The sequence below is a fragment of the Ambystoma mexicanum genome, chromosome 12 (genome assembly GCF_040938575.1).
Source record: "Ambystoma mexicanum isolate Mex_15411 chromosome 12, UKY_AmexF1_1, whole genome shotgun sequence".
NCBI classification, from domain to species: domain Eukaryota; kingdom Metazoa; phylum Chordata; class Amphibia; order Caudata; family Ambystomatidae; genus Ambystoma; species Ambystoma mexicanum.
This window is the reverse complement of record NC_090936.1, coordinates 44,866,483-44,890,833: the sequence shown is the minus strand read 5'-3', so window position 1 is coordinate 44,890,833 and position 24,351 is coordinate 44,866,483. Positions and strand designations below refer to the sequence as shown.

Here is a 24,351-nt window from a genome sequence, read left to right as displayed (position 1 = left end):
CAACAAGGCACTCCAAGTCAGAGCATTTCACCCATTTTTCAAAGAAACCGCTTTTGACAATTTAAACGGGAATTGGGTAAATTGCAGTTTCCAACGTGTCATTTGGCTGCAGCTGTTTTCACTTTCCACTCTTCGAATTCTATGCTCCTTATTGATCCTTGGCCTTATGATTGCTAGTGTTTATGCATTGTTGCCATGGCCAGAAATCCTATTTGCCTCACACATTACCGCACATTTGTTATTTATTTGTTAATTTCTAAGTGTCATTTTATAACATTGCAAGGGGTTTTTCGCTACTTATTCTGTGAGGGAAGGTCGGATTTTTATTCCATCTTCTGCCTCTTATTCCTGATTACCTGCTGCTTCTTTCTATCCACTCAGGATTCGATTATCTGTGGGTTGAGGGAACGTTGCAGCGTGGAACCCTTAACTTGGGTGCCATCTTTCCTGAATCAAAAAGTGCTCCTATTCAGTGTGCTTAGTATATATTCTGGGGGAAGATTAACAAAGTGCATTACCTTCAATTTCATTGTAATATCACCCCGTTGGTGATTGCTGCCCCATATTAAAAATTGTATTTCTTTTGAATTTTTAAATAAATATTGCATTTCACCAACCAGCCTAGTTCATGGTCCATTGTGACACTAGGGTATTTGAAAAGGGGGGTGTGATACCAGTTGTGTACCATCTCAAAAAATAAGGAGAAAGGCATCTCAGTCGTGCGCTACATACTACGCCGAGACCAAGGTGTGTGTCGCCAGATTGAAATCCTTAACAAATTAATATATACCTATTTTATATAAATATGTGTAAGTGCCTCTTTGTTGTGCCTGTCTAGCTAAGATTCAGTGTTCTTGCCTACAGCTTACATCTTCCTCCAAGGATAAGCCTGACTGCTCTGCCACCCCACCAAGGTCCTGAGTTAGTAGTTGGGGATCTATAAACCACTGGGATAGCTTACTAAAGTCTTACTGCCAGTAGGACTTGAGGAAAACTCGTGCAGGTTCTGAAGAGGGATGACTGCATATACGTTGGAACTTCTGGTGAAATGGGTTGCTGCCGCCTTTAGAAGCAAGACGGTTCATGCAATATTTTATTGTTTAAAGCACGGGTCTAGCTGGAGAACAGCAGAGCGTGGTGCACAGTGTGAGGAGCTCGTGTTTGGACCCACCAAATGTCCCTTGAGATTGATTTTGTTCATCCGTTTTAGCTCGATCTCTATAGAAACCTTGTGTGGACCCCAGTGAGCCCACAAGTACAGAAGCCAGACGCCCTTTGTCAGCTGTAGTCTTGCCGTGGATTAGTATTTTCCCCTGACATGGAGCAGATAACCCATTGTGCAATGGTCCAGTTTACAAGAATTATATACAAATTGACAGTGAGTGGGCACTGCTTAACCTTAATATAATTGTGAGTAGACGCTGTTCTTCAAGTTTTGGGTGCATACGCTCTCCGGAATGCAGGCTGGCGCATCCCTTTACAGGCACAGGTACGGCATAATCTTAGTGAGGGACTTTTTGTTGGATTAATAGGTACTTTTTGAAGCACATGTATTCTTATTCAAACCATCCCCGTATTTGTTTGAATCCTCAGTTTGGACACAGTCTGTCAAGTGGGTGGCGTTGGCGTGCTCTCGAAGAGAACACACTGTTCATGACTATAAACGTATTTGCATTTCGTGTCTATTGGGCGGGTTTGCACCAAAAGATCGATTACAAAATGCTGAATGCGAGTGTTGGTCGCATTTGGCATAGGCAAAAAAGATCGGCCCTAAATATACTGACCTGGGTGAGCGGAGGTTGCGGATGTCACCTGCTTCCCATTGCGGGGGTGTCCACTGCATCCTTAACATTGGCGGTGGGGGATAGAAATTGCTCAGTCCCCTGTTTTTAATGAACTGTCAAAACGGGGGCCAGAGCAGTTACACTGCAGGCAGTCCACCCGCAAGCAAAACGTTCACGAGCAGACAACCCAGATCTGTTCAATATTCCGTAATGTTCGTTCTGTTCTTGCTCTTCACTGTGATGGTGCCGTTTCTGACTAGACCTGGTTCATTGCTTAGTCTCCGGTGCCCTAGGTGATCTGCTCACCCAAGGGACTTTCTTGCGGAGGAATGTCGCTGGTTTTAATTAAGCTTTGCCCTTCAACGTCCGTCTAGAACTTTCTTTCCATAGGCAACATTTTTCTGAATTGAAGGTTGCTTTTTCCAGGCTTTTTAGGAAGGTACGCACAGGTTGGAATGTCCGTTCTTCCTCCAAATGCTTTTGTAAAAACATTGTGTTGAGTTGACCTTATTGCAAAAGACATTTCAAATGGATTGTGTCCTCCAACGTATTCCACATCTTTGACATGTAATGTCCACAGGTGTGCTGCTTCGGAAATTTTTCGGCAGAGGGCATCCTGGGTGACGTCATCTGGTGTTATAAGTAGGACCAATGGCGCCCGTAGCCTCAGTTCCGTTTTTCCCACAAACGTGTTTGCTTCGAGAACTCGCTGTGCCTCGTGTTATCTACTTCGAGAATGTCTTCTTCTACCCCACTGACCCCATTGTCTGGTTTGGAAAGTGCTGGGACTCTAAGTCCAAAATGTCCATCACGGACCCGCACCTTATCTGCTTGTGGTGTCTGGGCACGAGCCATGATACACATGACTGCTCTAAGTGCCAGTCCTTTACTGCCAAGGCCTTGCAGGAGCGTAAGGGGAAATTGCAGGTAGGTCGTGTTTCCAATCCCTGTAAAACCAAGTCTACCGGTCTTTCTACCGACGACTTGAGGGTTGACTCTCCCCATCGTAGGGAGTCAAGGGATCTTGGTCCGGTAGTGGTTCCTGCCACTCATTGTTGAGGCACTCCCGAAAGCGGCGTCACTGTTCGCCTTCCCCGGCCTCGTCGGATGATGGCTCTGCGAGGAAAGTGGCTTGTCCCACTAAATCCTCTACTCCAGAGGAATGGGAGGCAATCGGGGAGAAAATGCTGGCGATTTTTCAATCCCAGGGCACAGTTCTGTCCGCGCCTTTGGAGAAAGCCGGCAGGGAACATTCTCAGTCCGATGCACGCACGCCGTCGGGCCTGGGCAATCGGCGCAATAAGCATCGGGAACCATCGAGGTCCCATTCAGACAAGGCTCTGCCAGATTGCCAGAGACTTGCCAGATCCAGGCCCGCTCCTGTCCCTAGGAAGTAGTTTTCATTCTCTGCAGGACATTTGAGGATGAGGGGTCTGATGTGGAGTTTGAGTCTTTTGTTACTCCTGCTGAAACACCTGAAGCTCCTGACTTGGTCTTTTGTGAGGACAGTCAGTTGGAGGATCTGCGTCAGTCTTTACATGATGACAGTGGCTTAGACACATCTACTGAGATGGAGTTTGGCAGGCCTGACCCTGGGGCTCATGATGAATCCTCATATAGCAGGTTGATGTTGAGAGTTAAAGTACCTAGGTTGGGCCGGCCCTCCAGTTGAATTTGATCAGGATGACCTGACTGACATTTTAGATCAGGGTCCGCCCACTGACCCAGTGTTGCCTTTTAACATGGCATTACAGAAAAGGGTGGCTGCTACTTGAAAGACCCTGGAGTATCTTCCGGCGGTCAACAAGTCGTTGACTAAGAAATACCGCCCAGCCAGTAGCGACCCCAGCAACCTATCCACTCACCCCACTCCTGAGAGTTTGGTTGTTGAGGCGGCTACGGCTACCTCGAGGCAGGCGGCGTACCCTACCATCCCTCCTGATAGGGGCGACAAACGCTTTGATGGGTGGGCACACAAGGTATTTTCTGCTGGGAGTATGGCACCAAAACTGGCCAATTCCACCTGTGCCTTGGCAACATTTTCACACACTCTGTGGAATTCTCTCTAGCGGCTCAGCATATTCCCGAAGGGGAAGAAAGGGATGGGTTTCTTGCTATTGTGCAGGATGGCAAGGATGCCATGTGTCAATCCCTTCAGTCTGGGTTGGACACGGCTGATGGTTTTAGCCGGTCCATGGCTGCGGGCACTTTGATACGCAGGTTTGCGTGGTTGCAGAAGTCTGGTTTTGCTCCAGATGTGCAGGCCAGTCTTCTCAACATGCCCTTTGATGGCTCTCATTTGTTTGGCAGCAAGGCTGACGAGAGACTTGAGAGGTTGCAGACCTCCAAAGCAGCTGCTAAATCTTTGCTCGCAGCTGTGCGTCAGCCACCGCCTTTTCGTCCTAGGGGACAGCAGTCGAAGGGGGGGTTCCTTTCGTTACTACTCCTCTTTTGGTAGAGCGAGAGGAGCCACTAGTCAAAGGGGCCACCGTAAAAGTACCCATGGTTGATGGGGAAGAGGTGCCAAAGCCGCTCGGGCAGCTGCCTCTTTGCCTTCAGGCACTGGCATCAGGCTAGCCTTGAAGGCTTTTCTGCCGTCTGTGCGGGGGAAGAGTGTCCTGATCATGACGGACAACACAGTGACTAGGGCAATGCAGGTGTGGTTATGGGCGATACAGCAAGGAATCTCACTCTCAGCAGTTCATCTGGCCGGAGAGGAGAATGTGGTGGCGGAAGCACTAAGCAGGCAGAGCAGGTTCTCCCACGGGTGGGAGCTGGCTCAGGAAGTCCTTCAGGAGATCTTCGCCCTTTGGGGAACCACTCAAGTGGATCTGTTTGTGACTGGTGCCAACCAAAAGTGCGAGAGATTTTGCTCAAGGGAATTTCCTCTGAGGAGCTTTAGGGGACACGTTAGTCATTGATTGGTCATTCCCACTTCTGTGTGAGTTTCCTCCGGTCCCCTTCATTCCTCAGGTGCTTAGGAGGTTGGGGTTCCACATGATCCTAATTGCTCCAGATGGGGCCAGGAGAGCGTGGTACCCGGGCCTTCTAGAAATGTCCATCTGTCCTCCTCACCGTCTTCCCCACAGAGAATCTTCTCTCACCCAAGGGCCGTGGGGGATGGATGGATGGATGGATGGATGGGTGGGTTGGTTTTTGGTGGGGGACAGGTCGATCAGGTTCTCCAACCAGAGGCCAAGGCTCTTAACCTTCAAGCTTGGTTTGTGAAAGTGGTACTTCCTGCTTTCTATCCTCCTCATCCTGATAAGGAGGAGGAGCGACTCCATAGGTTGAACCCTAGGAAAGCTTTGAGCTTTTATATTTCCAGGATGTCCAGGGTCAGAGTGGACGACCAGCTTTTTGTGGGGTACACTTGCCACCGATTGGGCTAGGCAGTTTCCAAACAGACCTTGTCCAGGTGGATTATCCTCAACATTACTGAATGTTAGATTGGCTGGCAAGGACCCTCCTGATGGTTTGCAAGCTCACTCCGCCAGGGGCATAGCTACATCCACTGCCCTGCAACAGGGTGTTCCTCTTAACATTTGTGACGCAGCAACGTGGTCTTCCATCCACACCTTTGTCAAGCATTACTCCCTGGATACTTTCCACGGTCAGGATATGACCTTTGGTAAAGCAGTGCTTTATCCTGCCATCTGATTGGGCATTTCTAAATTCTTCTCCCTCCTCCATTTTCTGGTACTGCTTTGTGAGGCTGTCAAAGATGTGGGATACGTTGGAGGACACAATCCATTCGAAGAACAAGTTACTTACCAACTGGTAAAGTTCTTTCGCCTGGATGTTCCTCCCAACGTATTCCTCATCGCCCTCCCAGCCTGACCCTCTGAATAATTTCCTATGCTATTGCAGCTTGCATTCCCTCAACGCTATGTGCAGTCCAGCAGGCGTGTACGGGTATGTAACACGTTGTGGAGGGAAAAAAAGAATTAACTATGGTTATGGGCGCAGTGCGTCCTATTTGCAACATCCGAAGATGTCGCCCACGACGGAGGCCTTCGAGGGACATTGACACATCGACACAGGACGCTCTCTGCCGAAAGATTTCTGAAGCAGCACAGCTGTGGACATTGCATGTCAAAGATGTGGAATACGTTGGAGGAACATCCAGTCGAAGGAACGTTACCAGTTGGTAAGTAACTAGTTCTTCTTTTAAACGTCTGCATAGTTTTGCTGGGCAAGTCAAGACGAGAACTTAAAACTCCCAATGTCTAAGTGGGTGCTCTTGTTGGATGTCTGAATAAATGTCACTGTACCTTGGAAATCAGAGTGAGAGGCCAGTTCCCTTAGAGGGGACCTGGCTTTCTAAAAGGGGCAGTATTTCTCGGGTGAATGGGAGACTTAATGTTGGTAGATATATCCTTGAAGACTAGGACTTTCATGAAGAGGGGGGGCCTACATGAGCATCGTCGGGGAATCCTCCAGATGGGGCCATTGTCCACCAGCTCAGGCAGGTGCCAAGTCCCCGGAACCAAGGAGAGGATAGTTCACAGTATGAAGCGGTCAACCCCAGAGATATGACGTTTCTTTCTAGCTGGGCGTGGTCAAGCTTTCCACACACACTTTCCCTGAAGTAATGTAATGGTCATTTGTATAGCACCATTCACCATTGGTATGACCTCGACGCTCTGTAATGTTCGTATATGAATGATCCTGGTCTTAGCTGAACTTGTCTTCTACTGTTTTAACAGACCTCCTAGAGCCTGAAGTTGGACCCCCGCTGGAGGCATTTGCAGCTGAACATCTGGGCAGTGCACTCTGGTGAGTTATATAGTGCTGTGATCTTTCCTTCTCTTTGTAAATGAATTTATATTGATGTCAAGGTAACATTTAAAGGTACAAGCCAACTGGAAGGGTGCATGTGCTCTGTAAATGCCTCAACACTGAATCTTTCACTTGTTCTTATTTACTGTCCCTGCAGCCAAGCCATCGCAGGGGATTCACTGTAGGGAGCATCTTAGATGGCCACACCGGGTGCAGTAGCTTCAAGCCATGGAGTTTATACTGACAGGATATTGATGTTTTGAAAGCCCTCCTACACATAAGCTGCCCAAGGTGGTCATCCAATTCCAGGCCCAGATACCATTCTCACCTCAGCCGGGGTCCCTCCACTGAGCTCCCCGATTATAGAGTAGCGAGATGAAACCCTTCTTCTCTGTGTCTCCATCGAGAACCTTCTCCACAGGAGTGAGGTCTCTTTGGGATCCTTTACCGCCATTTCTCTGTGGTTAAAAACTCCTTTTAACCGGAGGTAGAGAAGCACAGATAGCCTTACAATGTCCAGCTCCTGCAGCTCTATGAATTTCCCTTGCTCCCACAGTGGACCGACTCTAGAGAGTCCTGCCTCAAGCCATTTTTGATACCTCTCAGGTTCGGGTATCTCGTCCCGCACAGGGGGGGACCAGGTATGACTCATCGGAGAAAGCCATGTGGTGATTCCTCGTGTCCTGGCTCCCCTATTCAACATGTCCCAATAGACCCCCAGAAATGGGTGTTCCATAATTCTCCTCGGGAGCCGCTCCTTTGGGACCCAGAGCCATTCCCCAACATTGCAGGGCGCATATGGTAATTTCCCAAATAAACCCACGGTCTCTCGGGGTCCTCCCTCGGGTGTGGGACTATTGCTCTGAGCTGTGCAGCTATATAATATAACATCAGTTCTGGGAGCCCCACACCCCCTAGGTCTTTTGGCAATATCAATGTGTCTTAACCCATGCTGGGTTTCTGGTTCTAACACGAACCCGCATCATTTGGGCCTTGGCCTCCCTCAGGAGGGCCTCCAGGGCCCTGACAGGTAACATCTGAAACGGTTACAGCACCCTCAAGAGAAGGTTCATCTTTAGGGCATTGAGCCCCCGATCCATGAGATTTACCCTTTACCCTATCTTGCCATTTCATTGAGCAATGTATTAAAGAGGGGGGGAGGGTAGTTGGCCTCACCCAGGTCTTCCCCTGGCCTGACAATGGTGACTCCCAGGTATTGTATACTTTCCAATTGCATTTCCAGCCACAGGGGCTGAAGCGCCTCATCCTCCCTTATGTCATCTCCTGTGAATAGGAACACAACTGGCATTTCCCTGTTCACTTTGATGCCTTAGAAGAGACTGTATTCCTCAATTATTTATAGGGCGGCCGGGGTTGAACTCTATGGATTCACCAGGTGCAGCAAGACATCGTCCGCATATAGCCCCACTTTGAAATTCCCTCTCCCCAACCCTATTCCCTTCCACCTATGGAGCCCTCCTGAACCGTTCTGCAAGCATCTCCATCGTGAGAGCAAACAGGAAGAGAGGGGGCAACCCTGCCTCGTGCCCCTCCATCAAGTTGATGGGCCTTGACAATCTCCCATTGACGATCACTCGAGCCACCAGGGATGCATACAATGCCCATGTCCCCCTAGGGGTCCAGTCTCAAAACCCATATTTGTGCAGGACCCCATAGAGGAAGCCCCCCAGTCCACCCAATCGATTGCTTCCTCAGCATCTAGGGCGATAAGCACTAGGTTGTCCTCCCTATTCACTGCAGCCTCCATCAAATGCAGCATTTTGCGCAATGTGTCAGCCCCCTGTCTTCGTTGCATAAACCCAACCTGGTTGGAATGGACCAATTTTGGCATGAGCCCCTCCATTCTCGTGGCCAGAACCCTGGTAAAGATCTTGGCGTCAATGTTTAAACGGGAAATGGGGTGATATGACTTGCAGCTCTTGGGGTCCCTCCCCACCTTGGGTATGGCAGTTATTATCCCTCTACCAAACGAAGGGCGGGGAGCCTTCCCCCAAGGCCAAGATGTTGTTCAACAGTTTCGCCATGTTTTGGGCCAGGCAGCCCGAGAATGCCTTATAAAATCCTGCCTTATACCAGTCGTCCCCAGGGGCCTTCCCCAGCTCCAATCCACTAACGCCCTCAATACCTCCTCCTGGGTGATCAGTCTTTCTAAGTCTATGACCTAACTCTCATGGAGAGTTGGCAGGGGCACACCCTCAGATATCGATCATGCTCCCCCCTCCTCAACCACCCTTTCTTCTCCATACAATGGTTCGTAAAATGTGGAAAATTACCAGACTACTTCCCTTGTCATGGAGTGTATTTGCACCCCCGTCCCCCAAGTCCTCAACTTCAAACACCCACCCATCCGCCCTCTGCCACTGGACCCTTTACACCAACAAAGCATCAGCCTTGTCTCATTTCACATAATATCTCCAGAGACCACCTTCAACCATCGTTTTTCCCTTGCCCTCGTCCTTCTCCCCCCTCCTCTTCAATTCTACAGCTTCCAACCCGCGGATCTCACTCCTCAACATCTCAATCTGGTGGGTCCTAACCCTCTACATGGCAGCGCCCTCTTATCAGGAGGCCTCTCCAGGTGACCGTGGCTGCTTCCCAGACCCTTCCCAGGCCAACCTCCCCAGTGTCGTAGCTAAAGTAGTGGTCTAACTCCTCATTTCTTTAGCAAAAGCCACATCCTTCAGTAACGTGTCATTGCAGCAACACAAGGATTCTCGAGGTCTGAAGCCTATCAGTAATATGCCCATGTCAATCATGTCGTCTGACCAACTGATGGGAATAGGTTCACTGGCGGTAACCCTCTGAACATGCTGCTGATGTCCGAACCAGTAATCGATCCTTGTTCTGGACCCGTGGACTGGGGAGAAGAAAGTAAAACCCCTGACAGCCGGGTGGCACTCCCTCCACTAATTATCACCCGTCCTCCTATATTAAGATGTCCATGTCTTGCCTGCTTTCTTTTATGGTATGACTAAATTAATTTAAAAAAAGGCTTTTGAAAGCCTGCCCTCAGCACCAGTGTTTCCTTTATTTAGGGCCGCATTCGTGTAAACCCCGTGCTGTGGTGCTGACGGTAATGGAGAGATGGCGGAAATTGACGTCATTCTGTCTCTCTCGAGAGAGAGAGCCTGATTTTTGGCTCTGGTTTTTTGGTCCGAGTGGCCACCCTTTCACTGGCCACTTCTGGGCTGTATTCCTTGCTAGGGGCACAGGGTTTCTCCCACTAACCCCTTCTGGTCTGCCAAGCTATTCACGTTGGTATCCCGAGAGCTACCAGGTTTCAGTTCTGTTACAAAGAAGTTCTAACCATTTGCATACCAGTCTGGTCCCCTCTTTCTAAAATTGCATTATTTCTAGACAAAGGCAACAGATTGAATGCTACACTAATGGGTAGGTAACATTTACAAAATATGCAACACCATAGCTAACCTGTATAAACTACTTCAGAGAGGACTAAATGCAATTATAGACAGGTCAAATGTTTTCCCTATCTAGGACAATGGTGAGGACATTGGGAACCAGTTAGGCAGGTTTGGCCATCTTTCTAAAGTAGCGGCTTCAAGAGTTCAAGCAATGGAAGACGCTTGGTGAAGAAGTGACATCCCTCCAGATCGAAATCTATCTTAAGGTGTCTCGAGCATTGCCGAGAGTCACGAGAGCAATACTCTGGCTCCTAGAAACAGTTCTGCAGCAGGAGGTTTTCAGAAAGAAGTCCATGTTTGGTGACTGAGGGCTCTAAGGATGGCACACTGGTGAAAGAGGGACTCGAAGACCTGGCTGAAGAATGTTTAGAGAGGTTTCCGTCTCAAGGTCTGAGTCAGAGCAGGTGAAAGATGAAGAATGGTCAGCAATGCAGCGTGGTTCAATCATCCTGTGGGTCAGGGTTCTACTTCTGAGGATGCAGGTGACTTGATGACCCCTGGGCTGCATGAATGTTGAAGATTTGCATGAATGTTGAAGATTTGAAGCTATTCTGGCAAGGAGCCTGACATTTAAGGGCCTGGTTGCAGGACTGAGGGCATCACAAGGACCATGCAGTGTCCCGGATGGCGGAGATGGAACCGAGGTGCTTGCCAGATGATGGAAGATGTGTTCCCACTAGTTCAGATGGTGTGAGATCTTAAAGGTCCCCACATGAAAGGGGTTTCCACTGAATCTTGCAAAGCAGACTGTCTAGGGATTTAGGAAGACAAGGGATTTAGGAAGACGAGGCCTTTGAGTACTAGAGGTGATCCAGTTTTTCCCACTGTAATGTGGAAATTAGCTTTGCAATATTTTCTTGTACAGATGCACGGATGCAAAGAAATGCAAGCAAACAAAGTATTCTTATGGCTAGCTAAGCAGTGAATAGATTGTGACAAGCGCCAACGTATACATATATAGGAGTAAGTAAAGAATTAATGCTACCACTACGTGTTATAGTAGAGCTGGACCAGAACATGAAGCCCTCTTTTCCAGTGTGTCGCAGTTGAAAAGCAATTGACTTATGGAAGTGAATCTCAGAAGGGCAATGCTGGATCAGCCCCAAGAAGCCAAGGTCGTATCGGACTGGGATGAGCAGATATTAGTTACAATCGTGTGAAAGAATGAAACTCCTGTTCAGAAGACATGAACGAAAACAAGTAGGATGTCAGAGATTAACTAAATAGTATTTTAAATGCACCAGAGCTCAAATCTGTGGTCTTCAGTCACGTGGAGGGTAGGAACTGGACAAACATGACGAACGACACCTACGCAGGGAGGCAGAGCGTGCCTCTACTCCCATGAATTCTCCAGAGCAAGGAACATTTTCAAGGCCAAGTTCAAAGCCTTAATTGACGTGCAGACCACTGAGTTGATGATATGCTAATTGGTGAGAAGCTATGGTTCTGACCAGCTCACCAGCATCTGGTAATCCAGCCTCCATGCTGCTAACGTGGGTGGAAAAGTACTGACGGATGTAAGTGCCAACCAATTGCAGGGGGCGCGTAATTAAGAGCCCTGTAGCTTGTGTAACCAATGGGATGTCGTGTATTTAGTGATGTTCATAGTAACTTGTTTGAGGGATGGGCTTAGTAGTCCCACCGGATTTTGAAGAGCCTATCACTTTTTTAGACTGGTATGGAACATACACTTGGATGTTCCCTTTAAGCCTATCACATTTCCCACTAGGATTTTGTAGTTTGCCACATAGGATGACGTTAGCAAATACGGACTTCTTCATCAATGCCGACTTTTTGCTATAAAAAGAATGTTTTTTATGAAATGCATTGAGACCATGCTATGAGACGTCCGTTGATGTCTGTTGTACTCCCTCTTTTAGATAATTGATATTATAACAGTCAACTTGGCCAACTTCCTGAGTCGTTTTATTTATTGATGTTGGAGTATCTTCTGCATCCCCGTCCATCTCAAAGTATTGCTACCTCGTCTTAAAGGGCTGGGTCGGTTGTCCCGGTTCAGTACTATTCCCACAGAGCAAGATGCCCATAGCGGTGCCCTTCCCTGGTGGGCGATGGACACCATATGGCCCCTGCCTCAACCCTGGGATTGGATTTCAACCAAGGTATAATATGGACTACCATCTGGAAATGGCCTGGCGACAAAACAGGATGCTCAAACCTTTTTCTTATCTGTTCATACAGTGTGGGATTAGGTTTTGCAGTTGTGCTCTGTCTGGGCTATTCCATCCAATGGATACATTTACCCTCTGCCTACGTGGACAATAATGAGGTCATGACCCTAGCCCCTAACCTGTCATGGTAGTGGAAAAACTATTGCAACTGCATAATTTCTGGGAAAATTGATCCTTGTTCCTGCTTAATCCTGATCCAGGTGACCAATGCTTGGATAAAAGGACCACTTTCCTTTTCATTCATGAATTGTAGGCAGTGAAGATGTTTCCGGTGAGTGGCCTTGGTCTTCTTTGAATGCCTGGTTTCCGAGTCAATAATCATAAGCACAGCCCTGTGTGAGAAACCTGACGTTATTCTCCCACCTACTCCCTCAGGATCTTCCATTCATGTGGCCAGGGAAGGGCCATTGCTTTTGGATTCCAACCCTGGTGGTGGACAAGCAAGGGAGGATCACCTGAGTGGACGGTGACAAGGAACTGGGAGGAGAAAACCCCAAGCGCGAGACATGGTATTCCCCCATTCCCAATAATACTCCAACCCACTCTCCCTCAGCCTTCATGGGGCATTTTCAATCGCACCCTATCTCGCCCTCCCCATTGCCAATAAACACAGACGAGGAAGATGCAACTAAGGTCAATGAGGAGTGCCATTAGGAAAAGCATAGGGAAGCAAATCGGGGCCTACTACTACTACAATCTTACCACTAGGCTGTCCCACTAATAGTCATGCACTTTATCCGAACTGTACAAACTTGATTCCACTTGACTCTTCGCTACACTATAAAAGGTGGGGTTCTGCCAGGAGCAGTGAGCAAGCATTGGATGTTGTCTGAACCGGAGAAGCCAAGGAGCAGAGGGGGGCAGGTGCTGAAGGCTGGAAGAGATTGCCGTGAAGATACACTGGCCCGGTTTCTGAGGGGCTGCAGCGTGGTGAGGGAGCTGTGTCTCCAAGGAGCCAGAGTAAGGCTCTCTGCATCCTGCTGATGGCATTGTTCCCTTGGGACCTGTGCCGGTCCCTTTGGTATCTGAGGGGGCAGGTGGTGAGACCCTGACCTCAACCCCGTGTATCCTGGAGCGGCCGCATGTCAACGCAATGCTACCTGGTGAGTTTCGTTAAAGTTAATGAGAGAAACTCAGGAGCTTGCGTGTGGCTGCGGTGCAGCAGGTGGGAGGCACCAAAGTAAAGTGGCGCGTAGCAAAAGGCAAGTGACAGATTGTGAAAAGGCACAAAGCGAGAAAGTAAGCAGAGTGTAAAGTGGCACGAAAGAAAGTCGAAAACAAGAGCTAGAGAGAAAACGAGCCATAAGTCAGAAAGAAAGCTTGAAGGAAAATGCCCTAGGGGTGCTGCAATAAGAGGAAAGTGACCCAAAGCAGGAAAGAGGGTGCAAATGAACCGACAGATTTGTAAGGTGAAAGATAAAGCAAGAGTAAGTGAAAAGAGGGTACGAGCGACCCGGAGGTGAAAACAAGAATGTGTGAGCATCACGAGAAAGTGACAAGAAGGTGCAAGAGAGTACAACCAAATGAACAGAGGGTGCCAGGGGCAAGAGAAGTGTGCAAGGGGGCACAGCATGATAAAAAGAGGGCGCAAGTGTGCACGATAGAAAAGGCGGCGTGCAGGAGGCACAGTGAAGTGGAAAAGAGCAGAGTGAGAGGCACAGTAGAGAAAAGGTGTCAGAAGAAAGGCACAGAGTAAAGAGAGGGGTTTCACGTCAGTGGTCACGCTTGGGAGGAGCAAAGTGCCCAGCGTTCTCAAACGTCTGATACTACACCATGCAAAAACTGTACTGTGAAAGGTACATCCTGATTAGAACTGTTTGTTAAAAGACGGAAAGGGTCTAGGTGTGGGGAAAGGAACCCCGAGAGGCCTAACGAGTTGTGCAACGGACATTGTTGGGCTGTCTATAGAAAGACTTACACTTGGGGAAGGGAACCCTGAGAGGCCTGACCAGAACTGTGTTTTGTTTGGAACTGGAAGAGTCCGAGCTTGGGGAAGGGAACCCCAAGAGACCCAAGGATATTGTGATCTTTGTTGATTTACTGCAAGAGCCCTGAATGGAAGGTTCCAAGGGCTGCCCTTATAATTTGAACTATCTTGCACTGGCAGAACTTCACCCATTGGTAAGACTACCTGAAAACAGTTGTGGTTCACATTTCCTTAGAACCACTCTTTTTTCTTTAAGAAAACGTCCCATCACATCTTGTCAGATAGTGAGGGCAGCATAGGTTTAGACAAAGGCGGATTTTGGTTTTGGACTTTTAGACATTGAGGGTCCTTGGCAACATCATTTGAGGGAACAATCCCTTCAGAGTTGGGCCCAGTTAGGCTTTCCACCAACCCAACCAAGCTTATAAATAAAGGTTTTCAAACCGTTGTCTTTCAGTCGGTGTCTCTTGATACCATGCCTGCCCCACACCTGCCAGGGTCTCATCCTAAGTGAGAAGAGACGGAGGGTGAAACCTGCCGCACGTTCTTTGACATGACCCTCTTGCGGGTTTGAGGGCACACCCCTTCATCCTCAATCGTACCTCAATACTATCAAAGACCGCCCCTGGAAATAAAAGGTGACGCTAAGTTTACTCTGCATCATAATGTGTCAATAAACTATATGTAATATTCCAACCTGGTGATATTTTGCTGAGGTCCTTTGATTATTCATGGGTCCACAGTGTGCAACAGACTTGATATTTTTCATTAAGAAATAAAGCTCCTGCTTTTGCTTCCCTTACCATCCATGTTTTCCGAAATCTTAAGCCAAGTTACCTTTATTCAACACTCATTACCATTTGGTCCCAAGCAAAGGCAACCTTTTAAGGTGATGGATTAGACGTCATTCTTGTCTTTGACCTTCATACCTGGACTTCGGTCCCTGAGGGAGTTCCAACCACAAAGCGCATTGAGGCCCTACAAATGGGAAAAGGATGCTATATAAATAACCACAATATAAAGTGTTCTCTTCCATAGCAGCCTATTCAGGGTCAAAACAGGGTAACTTAAAGAGGAACTCAACAAACTGAAACAATCAACAGTGTCCTGGATATCTCATCGGACATCTGATATCTGCATGGGACGGGCTTTGAAAACCTTCCATCTAGGAAGACAATCCCTACACATGGAGCAAGAACACAGCCATGCTGAAAAAAGGACTGCAAGAAAATAAATGGAAAAGCAGTCAAACTGCAGCTGGACACTTGGATTCCTGAACTGCTGACCTTCATTGATCAGGCGGTCCCTCCCCGCAAGAAATTCGGGAAGGAACTGGAGCTCCTGCTATTTAACAAGCCTCTCCTCCGACACTGACTGCTGGACCAATGATGCCCCCAGTGCTTATTTACATTTCTGTACCCATGGCTTCCTGTTGCTGCTAGCCAGCTAGGTTTGTGATCTAGAAATCCTTTAAACACAATTCCGTTTGCTAGAGTACTTCAGAATTGGATGTGCACTTTTCTGTACCATGGTGGATCAGCTCCTAGGTTAAGTGCAAGCCTCTCATTGGGGAAAACCTGCACTTTACAAAATCGAATCACTGCAGGGCCAGTTTACTCCTCCCTCCTTTTGAGGCTTAGTGCTTTGACTGCTGTTAGTGCAGCACTTAAAACTGAAGTGTTACATAAAAACGGATACTATTATACGTGATAGCAACATTTTCATTATTGTGATGATGATGCTTGTTCAGTTAGTGGCCTTGCACCCTATGTTCTAGAATTGAGGCTCCATGGATGCTTTGGACTACACCTCCCATGATCCTTAGCCATCGACTATGCTGGCTGGGGCTGAGGGAAGTTGTAGTCCAAAACACCTGGAGAGCCAAAGGCTGCAGACCCCTGTCCTAGAAGAACGGCTGGTTCTTAGAGATGGATATCAAGAATAGAACTATCGTGCACTGGGATGAATAATTGTCAGGAGGCTTAGCTACAGTCTGATCAGTAAGATAGTGTAGTGAAAAGGAAACCACACTTGGACCTTTCAGCAAATATGATTGGTGGAAAACGGAGGAGTCTATGGAATGTAAACTAGGTGTGAAGCACCATTTACAAAGGAATGCCGAGGCTTTGTGGAATTAAAATATGTTCTGTTATTGGGTTTAATGCCAGGGCCTTCGGCAATTTGCAGGGTCTCTTGGTATCTGAAGAGACATGCTTTGTTTGGTTAGTAGGGAGAGAGGAATTGCAATCTAGCATTGCTGTTCTGTTGGTGCATGCAGGCCTCTAGTACCTGGGTGCTGCGTATGGGTGTGGTTTTTTGTTTTTTGTCGTTGACACTTGGAGTCTCTGTATCCAGAGTGGGACCTCGTGTGCCCAATGTGTGAGAGTGCATACGGTTGGGACTGTTATAAAGGTTGTTGGGAGAGATACTTATAATGTGTGCTGGGAGGGGCGTTGGCGGCTTATTCTGAACGTGGATTAGGAGGTTTAACAGTGAATTTGAGCCTGCCAGTGAGGGGGGTGCGCCAGCATCATCTTTGCTCTCCCCAACTATGCTTTCTGTCCTCTCAACAAGATTAACTTTGCTACCAGGACTCTTTTGAACTCCCTCACTTCACACCTACTTCCTCATGCGCTCCCCATGCTGGATGGTTGATGATGCAAAACCGGGCCAGATTCACAAGTCTATCCACAGTAAGGCACCAGCGTATCTATCTTACTCCATACAATTCTACAAACCTTGTAATCTCTGCTCTGCCTCCTCGACTACCCTTCTGATTCCTCGCCCTCCCTGTGCTTCCTCTCTCTTCCACTCTTTCTCTCTTCTTGCTCCACTTGCATGGAATTCTCTTCCCCTGGACATCCGAGAAACGATCTACATGAATTTGTACAAAACCAAACTAAAAGCCTACTCTCTCGCTCAGTTACCCTCTTAAACTACCTCTCATCTGCCTCTGTCCCTCACTTCCTCTGCCTCCACTCTAGCACTTAACCCAACATGGTCACATCCCGAGCCCAGCTGGCCATACCGCCTACTAGCACTTAAAAATGTCCAATGTTGGTTGTCCTTTATGTATGTCCACTTATGTATTGTCCCTGGTGACTGTTCCATTACTCCCCTCCACAACCCGGTCAGAATGTCCCTCAAACTTGCGTCATTGTAATAAGTTCACTGCTTCCCATCACATCTGATTTCGTATCCATTGTACTTTCTTTTCGGATCAAGAGCATTGTTCTTCCTGTATATAAATAAATACACGTTGAGTATCTGGCCACGTGAAGCCATGCGGGCATCCTAGTAAAGGTACACCTGAGAGCAAAGTTATTGGGTAAAGTGTCCAGAAGTTATTGGGTAAAGTGTCCAGAAGCTCTTCGCTATGGAATGAAAAATTCCTGGCCATAGACCGTAGGCAGCACCAAGGTATAAAATCACAGTGGCAGGCCCACAGGAGCACAAACGCAGAGCCTCCGAGTAAACATCAGTGGGTACTTCCCCGAGTAGATTCACAATGGGCTCATAGAGGCATCCCGGTGTAAACTAGAGTGGAGAATCTAGGTGCTATATCATAGTGTGACCTAAAAGGAACATCTTGGAGCGTCACCTTTAGCAGTAGTGTGGGAGGGTATTGAGGTGCATTTGTTACAGTCCATCTTGCCGTGAAGTTTCTCATCCCAGATTTTGCATATTTTTGCAACCTCCCAATTTTTTTTTTTTTCTTTTGCAGAATGTTTTGCCAGTTTCATCAGAATTGCAGAAATTTGACCTACCGTTTCACGGTGGTGAGAAGTAACGGTAAGAAGTAATGTCCCGCAATTTAGCACAGGTCTATATTTGACGCTAATATAATTCGAATTAATTTATCAAGCGCAGAGCTTTTTGTAAATGTTCTGATATTAAGGCTTTTGGGTTGGCAATGCAGTGCGAGCGGGACGTGCCATGGCATGGTCTAATGATCACAGTGGTGCACCTGCTGGTCAGTTTTGTGATGGTTTCCAGACTGTATCACGTGGTTTTCCTAGGGTAATTGTAATTGGTTATTTATAATGCGCTTAATACCCAGAGGTTGCTAAGCGCAGACCCGGGGATCGAACCTGTGTTGCTCCACGTCGTCTTGCTTCCAAGGGGAGCACGTTGCCCCTGAGCTATCCTCTATTAACCGATGCGTTATCCATGATTTAATGTTTCAGAGTGATGCCACCTTCTCCAGTGCACGCCTGTTATCAGCACGACAAGTCTTCCTGCTAATGATGACATTATGCAAGGCTTACTGTAGTTTATTCTCGCGCTCCCATTCACCGATCATGCGCCTTATGCTTTCCATCAATTATTCATCGGCATTACGATCCAAAAACCCCAAAGCACTTTATTGAATGTTTTAGCCTCTTATCCCAAGTGGGGTGTGATGTCTAGACCTCAGCACTGGCTGGGGAAGCAGATGTGCGCTCAGTGCACCAAACAGATGTTGGATTGTTGTCTGATGCAGTGCCACTGTGTATCCATGTGCGGTGTAAATCGCAGCACAAGGGGGGATTACTCCCCGCTGCACTGACATGTAACTGCCAGAGGATGTGCAGTCAAACGACAGACTTTTGGAAACCAGAGGCCCAGCACCCTGCTTGCATCTCATTCTGAAGCCAATTGGCACTTTCTGACGTTGCCACAACTGAGCGGCCAACAACGGTGGGAATATTGAAACTCTGGGCGTCCACCACCCGCATTCACTTAATTCCACATTTCTGACCGGGGCAGCACCTAATACTTTCAAGTGAATACCCACTCTGGCAAGAACATGCAGAGTAATGGAAAGAAAATACATTGATGGTACAGGATTAAGGATATATTAAAGGACTCTTTTAATGATATATATATACTACAAAAAAACTTTGTTGAGGGGACATTATGGTTAAGTTGCCCTACGAAAAACCTGTACACTTCACAAAAAAAAGTGGTTCGCCCTCCCCATTATGTTTCAAATTAAAACCGAAAAACCCCTGAAATTCGCCAGTTATGGCAGACTGAGCCCCCATACTTGCCATCACCACTGTGCACTGCTAACACTAACACCCAGAACATGAAAGATGTTTTTTGTAGTGAATTTTACAGGTTTTTGGGATGGCAACGTAACCATAACGTCCCTTTAACTAAGGTTTTTTGACTGAATGCCATAGGTTTTTAGTAGTGTAAATACATCATAACAGTACTTAAACAAAAATGTTGTACTACATTTATCAGGGTTCTAATAGTAACACATAAGCATACTACTGTAAAGGAACATTTGAAGTAACTGCCCACCTTCCGAACAATTCCACATTATCATATGCTGGCACACAGCATGGGGGCATGTTCGAAAAGTCATACACACTTCACAATGCCATGTGTAACTGGTTGATAGTGCGGAAGTACATTGTATATTCTTGTAGGAACTTGTAACTGCAACATTTCCGGCGCAGAACTCCACAAGGCAAGTGTGCAACACAATATAAGCAAGAGTGCATACCGACGTATCTGGATCATTAACCCCCATTCCTCCCCAAAGAGTGGGGGATGAATGCTATAAGCAATCGAGATTTTGCAGCAGTAATCCATGCTACCAAGCATTGAGGATTATTTTGTCTTCAACCGGAACGCCTCTGGCATTCCCGGCTGAAGAAAACAAATCCTGTTTCAAGATGCCGACCATAGAAAGGGAAGACTTGTGTTGGATAGAAACCCTTCTTCGCTTTCCATTGCCGGCTACAGAAAGCAAAAATGAAACTGTGTGACCGTAAAGGCAGTACCACATTTGTGTTCTTTGAGAAATGTATGGTTATGAGCAAGACCTTTACCAGAAAGGCAGTCCCTGGTGGACATGGCGACCTCTCAATGCAATGTGCTGTCCCTTCCAGTAATGGCCAGTAGCCACATCCCCGACATTGTGGCCACTAACCATACATAGAGGCTACCCTTCAGTCGGAAGCTGTACTGTTGATTTGTTATGTACATGACTACACTTGTTAAATATCAAAACACTATCACATGCACAACATAAACCTTTTCTGGTGTTGACAATGACCTTTACATACATGTGTTGTACATGTAGTAATTTTGTTCTGTAAAAATGTGCTTAAGCGCAAAGGAGTAGTCTTGTTACGTTTACATAAAATCTCAAACCAACTCTGTGATGGGAAGAGCAATGACGTTAGAAATACTGGAAGCAACACCGTTACCACTCACCTTTCGACACATAATTTCGTAAGTGGCACAGGTGGAAAGGTGTGAAGATGTGTGTATGGGAGGGTGTAACCATGTATTTTACAAACATTTCTGTGCAGCAAACACTTTCAGTGCACCTTACCTAATTTTCCCGCTTTTAAGAAGTAGTTATTTCACAATAAACTGAGCAAAATCATCGCCCTAAGCAATTAGTAAAGTAGTTGTGTTTCACAATGACCTCTGCAAAATGATTGCCCTATTCACATTTCCATACAAGTAGTAGGTTTCTGTCTTTGGTCGACAATGGTAATGGGCACGTTGGTTTCTTTCACACACAGAAAGTAAGCGTTGCCGCCACAGTAGTCGTTTTGCTCCCACATTGATGTGCAAGACGACGTCAACCGCTGTGATCTACACCACCAGAAAGGATGGAATGTTACTCCTTATGGCGACAGCAGCGTAAGGACATAGAGGTCCGACACGGTCATCCCACTGAATTATGACGCACAGACAACCGGTAATGAACAGTTGCATTTGACGGTTAAAGCCGTCAGTCGGCAGCTGTAATCCGTGACAATCACAATAGGGAAGGAAGTATCTGAGGGGAAAAGCGGAAATAAAACGTGTATCAATATGCAACCTCTGCACAAAACAAAGTTGTAACACATGCTTTTATTACTAAATATTAATTTAATTTGAGGAAATGTACTGGCACCCTACAAATGGCGACAATGTGCAATGTCCATAATGGGGGGAAAAAAAATTAAATGGCACATAAACCTTGTAAATCATTAGGAAAATATTTTTTCCCCCCAAAGTAAAAATGGAATGTCAATTCGTTATATAGGCGGGAAGAATACACTTACATGATGTGGACCGGCTCCATTGTGTTCAGACAGTAGTGTATTTGCAGTAGTGCCTCTTCGGGTACTAATATTTCATGGTCGGTGCAAACGTTTTTGAAGCATAACCTTATCAAACGATATGTTAACTGTTACTCCCTGCATTCTTTCTGCTCTTTCCCTGTACCTCAAGGTTAAAAAAACAACTGACCCTTATGGCTGTCGACAAATATGCGGCCGTACTGAGCTTGTATTTAAAACAGAAAATGAAGTGGCCTTCACTTCGAATGCAAATATATTTTCATTTTGCAACAACATATCAGTGGCTATTCATGAGAACCGCAACTCCTGTTCACGTGCGGAAACTGCTGTGTCCATGAAATACAGCAGGTGGCTGCCTCAGATTCCGGCCAGTCTGACCGCAGTAATGTTGTTTATGTTTTGTAAAATGGATGCAGTAAGTTCATTTCATACAATGAGTAGCAAGTTTCACTGTACCGTACGACAGTGCTAACAAGAATACTTCAATGTTTCACTTTCTGCTACGAAGTCTCATTAACGCTCACCTTTCGAAACAGTGTTCCATAAGTGTAACAAGTGCATTGGTGTCTTCTTCGTTTAGGTATATTAGTGGTGATGTCCGTGTTCAACAGAAAATGAAGTAAACATGGCGGACGTATCGAAAAATTAAGACTCACTTCACGCTGTGCCACAACCAGCGGTGAAAGCGCAACATGGTCATGGCCAGCATGCCATGGAATAGCCAATTGCAATCTTCTCCACAGAGCGAACAGGCAAGTGTGACCGCGGAGCGGACATAGATATCACTGATTTTTAGAGACATATGTTTTGATCGTTTTTAAGGGAACTACTGGATGGATTGTCACAATTTACAAAAGCACGCTTTCGCGACCATGCCCCTGCCACTGCCACACATTTGGTTGAAATCCGTCCAGCGGTTTGGCCTGTAGCCATGCGCAAAGTTTTCCCCCATTCAGTCTATGGGGAAAAAAGATGTTTTGGGACCCCCCTATAGCTTTGCCCCCCCTGGAGCAAACATCACCAAACTTTGCAAAAAGATTCAGAGTCGCCCATATACTTTTTTTTGCAAAGTTTGGTGAGGATTCGTCCAAGTGTAGCGGAGTTATAAGTTGCCCAAAAAGTGCTGTTCCTATGTAAACAGCAACTTAACCATAACTACACAGCCACTACTGTGGCTGTGTATTATACATATATATGCACAGTTTTGGTGTGGTTAAAAAGTGAGTTCCCCGGAGGATATCTCAGAGGCTCACCTTTGAAACAAGACGACACAGAGCAACGCAAGTTCGATCTACGGGTTCGTGCTTAGAAACCACTGGGTATGAAGTGCGTTATAAATAACCTATCATATCTGAGCCAAGTCACACATGTTAATGTCAATGGGTCTTGTACCGCGAGAGCTTTGTGCTGTTGGCAGCTTCAGTTCAGGGAAACCGGTCACTGAGCATTAGTGTGTTTTCAGTTGGTAGTAGTGTGTAGGTGTGATTGTGTATGGTTTGTTTTCAGTTTGGTTGTGTAGTGCTTGTGGTTTGTGTGCGATAGTGGTTGCATTTAGTTCAGAGTGTGAGGGTTCGTATTCAGAAATTTTAGTTTTTAGTATGGTTAGTTAGTGGCAAAACCTTTCCTACACCAAACCTTCCATCTAAATGTGGTGCATTTCCCACCCCCAGCCGTTCATTGTAGAGTAAGGCATTTACTACCCCCAGCAATTCATCCATTTGAGACACATTGCCTGTCCCCAACATTCCATCCAAGTGCGGCACAGTTTCTGCCCCCAACCAATCCCTCTAAGTGCAATGCATTTCTCACCCCCGGCAGTCCAAGTGCGATCCATCTTGTTAAGGCTTTCAATGGGGCGACGTGCACCTTGGTCTCAGCCTAGTATGTAGCGCACAACTGAGATGCATTTCTATATAGTTTATGCGGATTCAATTTGAGATGGTACACAACTCGTATCACACCACGTTTTTAAAACACCCCGAGTCACAATGGACCATGAACCAGGCTGGTTGGTGAAAATGCAATATTTTATTTACTTTAAGATTCAAAGGAAATCATACAATTTTAATATGGGGCAGCAATCACCAATGGGGTGATAATTACAATGAAAATGGAAGCAATGCACTTGGTTTCCTTTTAGTAGAGCATATACAAAGCACAAGTGAAAAGGAGCACTTTTGAATTCGGATAGATGGCACCCAAGGTAAGGTTTCCCCTGCATGTTCCCACAACCCCCAATTAATCAGATTCTGAGTGGATCGAAAGAAGAAGCAGGTAGTCGGGGAATAAGGGACAGAAAACAATCAAAATCTGACCTTCCCTCACAGAATGAGGATTTTTAAACCCTTTGCAAAGGCAGTCGAAAATGGACAAATTAATGTTCAGTTAAATTTGTGAGGCAAATATGATTTCTCCCAGCAACCGCAATGCAGAAACACTAGCAATCACAATGCAATGGATCAACAAGAAGCATACAATTCAAAAATGAGTGGAAAGTTAGAACATGCTGCAGCCGAATGACACGTTGGAAAGTTGCAATTTTCTCAATTCCCATTTAAAATGACCCAAAAGTTTTTTTTAATGAAAATGGGTGAAATACTGAAAATCGCAATGCGGTTTTTGGTCTGGGGACAGATGTATATCACAGGGACAATATCAAAGTGAATGAATGGTGGTAGCTGAAGATTTGGATCAGATTTTCGGGGTGGAATGGGGTTCAGTTTTAGGAAAAATAGAGCAGTTAAAATGGAAACTTTGGTTTTGAAAGAAAGGCAAATGTTACTTAAACTAAATTATCTAGACTATATTGTTAAAGAGGAACACAGTACGCTCCAAGGTTGATTCGCGAGGTCAACCTTATAACGCCAGTGCTCAACTTTAACTGGAAATTAGTTTGATTACTCAAAATATAACCAAGGGCTTAGGATTTACACCAGACAGAAATGGAGAGGTGGCACTAGCACTTAGAAATCAAGGACAGGGTGCACAGAGAATTCTAACAGTTTTAACAAGTTACCAGGGTATAAATAGGATTGCTTAGAGTGTAATACAGACAAAAGGGTCAAAATGGGGAGACTGTGTTTCTCTGGGATTAGGAGATGTACATATTCCATGCTTAGGTTTGGAATTTTGGAACAGCCAACTAGG

The 24,351-nt window shown here is 46.4% G+C and overlaps 1 long non-coding RNA gene across 1 annotated transcript in view; it reads left to right on the top strand.

Annotated features, from left to right (window-relative positions):
- LOC138512921 (uncharacterized) overlaps positions 1-24,351 on the top strand; it is a 72,486-nt gene that overhangs the window by 36,639 nt on the left and 11,496 nt on the right. The window contains exons 3-5 of the long non-coding RNA XR_011281615.1: positions 6,494-6,563; positions 17,853-17,920; positions 21,785-21,956. This is a non-coding gene — a long non-coding RNA (uncharacterized lncRNA). The remainder of the gene's footprint in view (positions 1-6,493; positions 6,564-17,852; positions 17,921-21,784; positions 21,957-24,351) is intronic.